Source organism: Malania oleifera, chromosome 7 (assembly GCF_029873635.1).
Source record: "Malania oleifera isolate guangnan ecotype guangnan chromosome 7, ASM2987363v1, whole genome shotgun sequence".
Lineage (NCBI taxonomy): Eukaryota > Viridiplantae > Streptophyta > Magnoliopsida > Santalales > Ximeniaceae > Malania > Malania oleifera.
The window spans coordinates 15,335,676-15,346,036 of NC_080423.1; positions in this window are offsets into that span (position 1 = coordinate 15,335,676).

The window sequence follows — 10,361 nt, forward strand, 5'->3', positions numbered from 1 at the left end:
CTGTCTTTAGAAGAGTTACAAAAGGCCATGGGTTCTCAGTTGTCGTTCAGCACAATATTTCATTCTCAGTCAAATGGATAGACAGATAGAACGATACAAATATTAGAGGATATGCTACGTGCATGCGTGCTAGATTTTGGAGGCAGTTGGATACAGTTTATTTTATTGGAAGAGTTTGCGTAATAACAGCTTCAGGCCAGCATTGGGATGGCACCATTTGAGGCATTGTATGGTAAGAGATTTTGATCCCCATTGTACTGGGATGAGATTAGGGAGAGATAGATATTGGGGCTAGAGCTGATACCGTAGACTTAGGATAAAGTCAAACTCATCAGGGGACATGATTAGAATAGCGCAAAGTCAGCAGAAGAGTTATGCAAAAACTTGCCGACGAGAGTTAGAGTTTGACGTTGGGAGTCACATATTTTTTAGGGTGGCACTGTTCAAAGGAGTTATGAGAACTGGGATGAAAGGTAAACTAAGCCCTAGGTATTTTAGACCATTCGAGATTCTTGAAAGAGTGGGTCCAGTTGCCTACAGGCTGGCGTTACCATTGGTTTTGTCAAGAATTCGCGATGTATTTCACATATTTATGCTAAGAAAATACGTCCCCGATCCCTCCCATGTGATCAGATATGAGGCACTGGAGCTCAGTAATGCTTTTTTTTATGAAGTAGCACCAGTGCAGATTTTGGATTGGAAAGAACAAGGACTGCATATGAAAAGCATACCGCTGGTAAAAGTTTTGTGGCGCAACCATGTAGTGGAGGAAGCCTCTTGGGAATTAGAGGAGCAGATGCGCCAAAGATACCCATATCTGTTCGGTGGGAACCAAGATTAAGGTATGTGTTTTGATTTGTATGGTATAGGTAGTATTTTGGTTTCGATATGAATGGTTTTGAGGAGAATTTTCTTTCAATGGTTGTAATCTCCTAGAACCCCCTATGTAACCATGGTATTCCTCTGCCATAAGTGAGGGTAATTTGTAAGAACCCGAAATATGAAAAACGGGTTTAAATATTAAAAGAGGGGCAAAATTGAAAATTGCTCGAGTCAAAGGGCTATAAAGGAAATTCTCATTTCTTCTAAGTTAAGCAAACTTAGATTTTTATCTCTCTCTCTCTCTCTCTCTCTCTCTCTCTCTCTCAAAACCTCTCCTTACTCCTTCTCTCTAGAATTCTATGCCGATCGTTGACGGAATCAGAAAATGGAAGCTACCACAAGGATCAACTTCTACTGATCGGAATCTCGTTTCGGAGATTTTCGGGTTTCGGCGTAAAATCGAGGTAAGGCTTGATTTTTAATTCTGATCCGGTAGTTTTGTAGGTATCAGTCTTGTGAACATATTCTATACTATGGGTTTTTCATTATTACAGTTTTGGAAAAAAGGGGGCGATAGGCTGAATCCCATGTTTTGTTGAAAACCGAGTATATGTGTGATTTATACTATGATATTGGGATGACCATGCCTTGACTTTGTTTAAATTGTATTTGTTTGGAAGACCGTGATTTAGATTACCAAATGAGTGTGGTTTGCTTAGTTATATGAGCATGCATGTGTGTGTGATATGTTGAAATGTTAGTAAGAACGCGGTTCCGAAATTGTCCCAGGTACTGAGAGTGTCTGGTTCTATATCTAAGGGCGTGTTATCGCCTGCTATGTAGGCAAGAGTGTTCGGCTCTATATCCAAGGGCGTGAGCCTGCTCTGGGAGATGAGGCCGAAGAGTATGGATCCACCAGTTTAGCGCCGGTACGATGCCATGGGAGTCGGGGACTAGCCATGTGCCGGTGGCACCGTGTTCGCGGGTTGGCTACGGGCCAACGTCATATATCACGGATTGGCTTCGGGCCGAAAAGTGTGATGACACTGAGGATTACTGATCATGTGTATGTATTGTGACGAGGCTGTGTATAAATGGCCGCTGTATGTGCGCGTGTATGCACTGTGTAAATTAGTATTGGAATGCATTTAACTGCATGTATGTTGTATCATGATAACACTCAAATGCCACACACCGATATAACTTGTGTTCTTCCTTACTGAGAGGTGTCTCACCCTTACTATACGTACATTTTTACAGGTCCTTCGGGTAACCGGAACTAGAGTCCTAGTGTAGGGAGCGTAGTGGCCGGTGTACTGCGTTAGCGCTTGGGTAAATGCTAAGACTGTAGTTTTGTTGGGTTGCCATTTTGAGTTGTATTTGGGCATCCAGTTTGTATATTTTGTTAGAGCCATGTTATGCTCTTGTATAGACTCTGGTATGGTACTGCATATGTTGATATAGAATGACTTTTTCTCGCTGCGTATATGATTATGATTGGATGTGTTTAGGGTGCCTGGGAACCCCACGGGGTCGGACCCTCATCCTTTGTACTGTATATGTGATGATTTGTATGATACAGGGACATGTTAGATTATATTTTCACCCTCGGGTCCCATTTCTAGGTTCAGGGCATGACAACTTGGTATTAGAGCTAACTAGGTTACTAGATCTTCTAGACTTGGTTAGGCTTATTTATGAGTACATACTAGAGTATAGAATGTGGATATGAGTAGAGTTGGTTGAGGGTTGTTCGGTTGCTAGACCGGGAATTGTCGATGGTATTTCGTGTTTTTCTTGGGATGACGACTCTAGTAAAAGCAAGGCAGATCATTGATGACTTTCGTGTCGGTGTGATAGGACAGACCTAGACCTGCCAAGAAGTAGTTGATACGATTAGTGTAGATCATTGTGTTAATTGTATGTGTTATAGGTATACTGATAGATTCCTATTGTGTTGCAGAATAGAGCCCAAGAATAATAATATGAGAAGTGGCTCCGAGGAGACTGCGAGTGATGAGTCTCCTTCTGTGCCTTGAGGTTTGATGAGACAGGTATTGCGGGAGATCGGGCGGAGTGTGAGGATACGCGAGCGCTCTCCTACTACTGTGGGGTGTACCATTGAGAGGTTCACACGCATGCATCCTCCGATGTTCTTTGGAGGACTAGACCCAACGACAGCAGAGGACTGGGTGGAGAAGACTGAGAGGATTTTGGGAGTCTTGCACTGCACGGATAGGCAGCGAGTCTTTTATGCTACTTTCCAACTATCGGGGGAGGCGGGTCGATGGTGGACTGCAGTGAATCTGCTGGAGAGGCAGAGAGCTAGTTCTGAGGAGATGACATGGAGCGTTTCAAGGAGGTATTCTTTGACAGATTCTTCCCGGCTTCAGTACGCGATGCGAAGGCAGATAAGTTTTCTACGTTGACTCAGGGGAGTATGACGGTGCAGGGGTATGCGGCTCGATACATAGAACTATCCTGATTTGCACCATGTATGATCTCGAGCGAGTATGAGAAGACTTAGAGGTTTGAGAAGGGTTTGAGGAAGGATATCCGCAGACTGATGGGTATGCTTCAGATCCGCGAGTTCTCGGTGTTGGTGGATAAGGCCACAGTGATCGAGACTGGTATCCGTGAGGACGAGGTGGAACAAGAATCGAGGAAGAGGACGCTACCTTCTGGTTCTCAGACAGGATCTCATTAGGGATCGTGGAAGAAGAGGAGCAAGGGATCGGGTTACGGCCAGAATACCAAGCGCCAGGACTCTCGGAAGAGCCAGACCAGTGGTTGTTGTACTAGATGTCACAAGTGGCACGAGGGAGAGTGCCGGTCATTTGGGGGTAGTTGCTACAACTGTGGCCAGCCAGGCCACATGTCTCGTGATTGTCGAGCTCCGAGGCGAGACGTGCCTGCAATTAGTGGGGATTGAGAGGGTAATCAGATACCTTGGGGAACCGCTTAGACGAATACAGCTCCGGTCAGAGTATACTCTCTTACTCCAGCGGACGTTGAGCATGCAGGTAACATGGTGACATGTACCTTATTATTGCTTTCGAATAAAGCTTTTGTTCTGTTTGATTCAAATGCAACCCATTCTTTTGTATCTGTAAATTTTGTGGGATGGTGTGGGATTGAGACCCGAGACATGAATGAGGTATTAGCTGTTACTACACCATCTAAGAGTGTATCTTTCTATAGGAAGATGTTGATAGACTGCCCAATGGAAATTTAGGGAAAGCTGTTACCAGTGAATCTTGTGGTATACAACATGTCTGGGTTCGACGTCATTTTGGGGATGGACTGGTTGTTCTCCAATTATGCCGTGATCGAAAGTCGTAGAAATGTGGTAGTTTTTAGACCTCTTGGGGAGTAGGAGTACGAGTTAGTGGGATCGTGTGTGTGTTCAGTGCCACAGATTCTGTCGGCACTACAGGCGAGGAGGCTACTCTTGGACGGATGTTAGGGGTACTTAGCTTGTGTGGAGGAACCACCGCGGGATGAGTTGAGACTCGAGGATATTCGGGTAGTCAGCGAATTCCCGAATGTGTTCTCAAGTGATTTACCCGGTTTACCTTCGAATCGTGAAATGGAGTTTGCAATAGAGTTGCTGCCTGGTAAGGCGCCGATCTTTAAAGCTCCGTACTAGATGGCTCTAGAAGAACTTCGAGAGTTGAAGCAGCAGCTACAGGAATTACTGGACAGAGGATTCATTCGACCTAGTGTTTTGCCCTGGGGAGCTCTAGTACTGTTTGTGAAGAAAAAGGATGGGTTGATGCGGATATGCATTGATTACCGTGAGATTAACAAGGTAACTGTGAAGAATCGTTATCCTTTACCTCGTATAGATGATCTCTTTGGCCAGTTGCAAGGGACACAGGCCTTTTCGAAGATCGATTTGCGGTCAGGATATCATCAGGTGAAGGTTAGAGCGGAGGATGTAGCGAAGACAGCTTTCCGAACTAAATATGGCCACTACGAGTTTTTAGTCATGCCTTTTGGGTTGACGAATGCTCCGGCAGTGTTCATGGATCTAATGAATAGGGTTTTCCATGAGTACCTAGACCTGTTCATGGTGGAATTCATTGATGACATTCTAGTATACTCAAGGAGTACGGAAGAACACGTGGAACATTTAAGGTTAGTGTTACAGATTCTGTGAGAGAAGAAGCTATGTGCTAAGTTGAAGAAATGTGAATTCTAGTTGAGTTAGATTGCGTTCTTAGGCCATGTGGTTACTGGGGATGGAATATCAGTTGATCCTAGCAAGATTGAAGCTGTGGTCGACTTTGTAAGGCCGAAGAATGTGTAGGAGGTTCAGAGTTTTCTAGGACTGGCGGGATACTATCATCGGTTCGTAGAGGGTTTCTCTAAACTTTCTGGACCTCTGACTCGATTGACCAAGAAGGGAGTCTAGTTTGAGTGGACCAATGATTGCGAGCAGTGCTTTCAGTAGTTGAAGCACCAGTTGGTTACTGCTCCAGTGTTAACCATTCCTTCGAGGGATGGTGGATTTGTGATTTATAGCAAAGCGTCTCTGAAGGGCTTAGAATGTGTGCTTATGCAGCAAGGTAAGGTTGTGGCGTATGCTTCTCAAGAACTGAAGGAGTATGAGAAGAATTACTTTATGCATGATCTGGAGTTGGCTGTTGTTGTGTATGCACTGAAGATTTGGTGACACTATTTGTATGGGGTGTAGTGTGAGATCTTCACTGACCATAAAAGCCTTAGGTATTTCTTCACGCAGAAGGAGTTGAATATGAGGCAGAGGCGGTGGCTAAAGTTGATAAAGGACTACGATTGCACGATCAGTTATCACTCGGGGAAGGCATATGTGGTGGCTGATGTGTTAAGTTGGAAGTCAGGACTGACAACTGTATCTGCGGTTGTAACTCAGTGTCACATTAGATGGGATTTGGAGAGCTCAGGTGTAGAGTTGGTGGTTGGTGATTATCAGGCTTATTTTGCTGGTTTGGTGGTCCAACCAACCCTATTTGAGCGTATAAAAGTCACACAGGCTAGTGATGCAGAGTTGGCAAAGGCTATGGAAAAGGTACAGCAGGGATTGGCTACAGAGTTTAACATCTCTAAAGGAGATGTGTTGAGGTTTGGGACCAGACTGTGTGTTCCGAACGATGATGAGATCAGAAGGACGATTCTAGAGGAGGTGCATCATTCTATGTATATGGTACATCCTGGCAGTACAAAGATGTATCGGGACTTGTGCGATACCTTCTGGTGGTCTGGTATAAAGAGGTGGATTGCTCAGTTCATGGAGCAGTGTCTGATGTGTCAGCAGATGAAAGCTTAACATCAGAGGCCGGCAGGGCCATTGCAGCCTTTGCTTATTCCGGTGTGGAAATGGGAGCATATTTCCATGGATTTTGTGACCGGTTTGCCACCAGCGCTTCACGGGTAGAATGCTATTTGGGTGATCATGGATAGATTGACGAAATCTGCTCATTTCATACCAATGAAAGTTAGCTATCCTTTGAGTAGGCTAGTAGATTTGTATGTGCATGAGATTATGAGAATGCACGGTATACCGGTGTCCATAATATCAGATCGGGACTCGAGGTTTACTTCTCGATTCTGGATGAACTTGCAGGAGACATTGGGGACGAAGCTTACTTTCAGTACAACTTTAAACCCTCAGACTGATGGACAATCAGAGAGAACGATACAAATATTGGAAGATATGTTGCGAGCTTGTGTATTAAACTTCGGTGGTAGCTGGATACAGTTTATGCCACTTGTGGAGTTTGCTTATAACAATAGCTTCCAATCTAGTATCGGGATGGCATCGTTCGAGGCTTTGTATGGTCGGAGGTGTCGATCTCCTTTGTGTTGAGATGAGGTTGGTGAACGTCAGGTGTTAGGACCTGAACTTGTGCAACAGGCGTCTGAGAAGGTGGGTTTGATCCGGGAGAGGATTAAATCGGCTCAGAGTAGGCAGAAGAGTTATGCAGATGTTCGCCACCGTGAGTTAGAGTTTGAAGTGGGAGGTAAGGTATTTTTGCGTATTGCTCCAATGAAAGGAGTGATGAGATTTGGCAGGAAGGGCAAGCTGAGCCCGAGGTATATTGGACCATTCGAGGTACTTGAGTGAGTGGGTCTGGTAGCCTACAGAGTTGCATTACCTCCAGCACTTTCGAGGGTCCATATGTGTTTCACGTCTCCATGTTGAGGAGGTACGTGTTGGATCCTTCACATGTGATTAGTTATGATGAGTTGGAAATTGGGGATACTTTAGCGTAGTGGAGATACCTATTTAGGTTCTGGACCGTAAAGTTCAAAAGCTTCGTACCAGAGAGATACCGTTAGTGAAGGTATTGTGGCGAAACCACGAGGTTGAGGAAGCTTCTTGGGAACTGGAAATGAAAATATGCCGGAAGTATCCACAGTTATTTTGAGCACTTGTACATGATCCCATTGTGGGTTGGGATAGGTGGTTAGTCATCGGGAGTGTGAGTGTTGTGAACTCCTGAGACTGTTGTATATGTAACCACGGTATTCCTCCGCCATAAGTGAGGGTATGTATGTGTATGTGTAAGATGGGACTGCGCTGTGGTGATCGCCAATTCGCTCTTGAGTTGTGTCTATGTGTATGTGTATGATGGGACTGCGCTGTGATGATTGCCAGTTCGCTCTTGAGTTGTGTCTATGTATTTGATTATATGTATGAATTTGGGAATAAGAGATGGCAAATTTCGAGGACGAAATTTTTGTAAGGAGGGGAGATTGTAAGAACCCGAAATATGAAAAATGGGTTTAAATATGAAGAGAGGGGCAAAATTGGAAATTGCCCGAGTCAAAGGACTATAAAGGAAATTCTCATTTCTTCCAAGCTAAGCAAACTTACATTTTTATCTCTCTCTCTCTCTCTCTCTAAACCTCTCCCTACTCCTTCTCTCTAGAATTCTTCGCTGATCGTTGAGGGAATCGGAAAACAGAAGCTACCACGAGGATCGTGGAAGGATTCTCTACAACTTCTACGGATCGGAATCTCGTTTCGGAGATTTTCAGGTTTTGGCGTAAAATCGAGGTAAGGCTCGGTTTTTAATTCTGATCCGGTAGATTTGTAGGTAACTGTCTTGTGAACATATTATGTACTGTGATTTGTAGGTTTTGGAACTCGGTTCGCTATTTAGGGACCTTGAAGTTCAGGATTTGCTTACGGGGTTAAGGTAAGGGGAACTATGTTTATATTGGTTATTTTTGAAATCGGAAACTGTGGTCCACGGTCCTGTGTGTGTTTTGGTTACTCATTTGGGGGGATCTAATGGGGAAAACTATGGGTTTTTCATTATTACATTTTTAGGAAAAAGAGGGCGACGGGCTGAATCCCAGGTTTTGTTGAAAACCGAGTATATGTGTGATTTATACTGTGATATTGGGATGGCCATGCCTTGACTTTGTTTAAACTGTATTTGTTTGGAAGACCATGATTTAGATTAACAAATGAGTGTGGTTTGTTTGGTTATATGAGCATGCATGTGTGTGTGATATATTGAAATGCTAGTAGGAACGCGGTTCCAAAATTGTCCCAGGTACTGAGAGTGTCCAGCTCTATATCTAAGGGCGTGTTATCGCCTGCCATGTAGGCAAGAGTGTTCGGCTCTATATCCAAGGGCGTGAGCTTGCTCTGGGAGATGAGGCCGAAGAGTATGGATCCACCAGTTTAGCGCCGGTACGATGCCATGGGAGTCGGGGACTAGCCATGTCCCGGTGGCACCGTGTTCGCGGGTTGGCTACGGGCCAACGTCATATATCACGGGTTGGCTTCGGGCCGAAGAGTGTGACGACACTGAGGATTACTGATCATGTGTATGTATTGTGACGAGGCTGTGTATAAATGGCCGCTGTATGTGCGCATGTATGCACTGTGTAAATTAGTATTGGAATGCATTTAACTGCATGTATGTTGTATCATGATAACACTCAAATGCCACACACCGATATAACTTGTGTTCTTCCTTACGAGGTGTCTCACCCCTACTATACGTACATTTTTACAGGTCCTTCGGGTAACCGGAACTAGAGTCCTAGTGTAGGGAGCGTAGTGGCCAGTGTACTGCGTTAGCGCTTGGGTAAATGCTAAGACTGTAGTTTTGTTGGGTTGCCATTTTGAGTTGTATTTGGGCATCCAGTTTGTATATTTTGTTAGAGCCATGTTCTGCTCTTATGTAGACTCTAGTATGGTACTGCATATGTTGATATAGAATGACTTTTTCTCGTTGCGTATATGATTATGATTGGATGTATTTAGGGTGCCTAGGAACCCCACGGGGTCGGACTCTCATCCTTTGTACTGTATATGTGATGATTTATATGATACAGGGACATGTTAGATTAAATTTTCACCCTCATGTCCCATTTCCGAGTTCAGGGCGTGACATAATTAATAAAATGATGGTATTGTTCTTTTAGAAAGGGAAATGTGATAAATGGAAAATTTTGAGAACGAAATTTTATAAGGAGGGGAGAATGTAGAGACCCAGAAAATAAAATAATAAAATAAATTAGCAGATGTTATTTTACCTAAAATTTATTATGATATAAATATCAAATGAAATTTGTGTGGCATATGATTTGTATTGAAATATATTTGAAATTGAGTTGAATGATGTACATTGAGAATATGAGATTTTGACATGTGAAATGACATATGAGTTTTGAAATGTAGAAAAAAGATGAAAATGAAATACACTGGAATATGTATCTTTTGAGAAATGATGAAACGTGAAATATGGAAATGTGTATTGAGAAACATTGAATTACGAGAAATGAAATATACAGATGTTATTATAAGATGAAATGAATTTTGAACTGATGAAACATTATTGAAATGATGAAATGTGCTGAGAATACTGAAAATGTAAATATTGTAATGTTAATTCCGTAATATGAAAATGAGAAATGTGTATATAAGAAATATGATTATGGGAAATGTGAATAAGTGAAATGAAAATATTGCAATGTTAATTCTGTAATATGAAAACGAGGAATGTGAATATGAGAAATATGATTATGGGAAATGTGACTATGTGAAATGTGAATATTGCACCATTATTTCTGCAATATGAATATTAAATTATGAGAAATGAAATGTGAAATTACGAAAGGGGAATACAGACATGTGATTGATGAAATGTCAATACCACATAATAATTGTTGGTATGTGGTAGTGATAACCCTCATAGATGGATATGGAACCCCTAATGATTTGTGATATTGAGAGCACGGTACCATTACTAGTGGTGTTAGTGCAACCACACGAACTCGTGGAGCGTGTGACTTGACAGTAGATTGAGCTATATAGTAGAGTTGTTGTGCTCCTTGAGTTCGGATTAGGGCTTTTAGTCGGCCAGCCGTACTACAGATACGGGATATGTGATGATATTTGACCTAATCGGATCGGCCAACCGCGGTTAGGTCCAGCCTTCGGATCGCATAACCCTATTCATGGGGGGAAGCTTAACGTGGAAAGATATCCTCAAGGCAGCCATGAGTACATACACAGATGTATTGGTAACTAT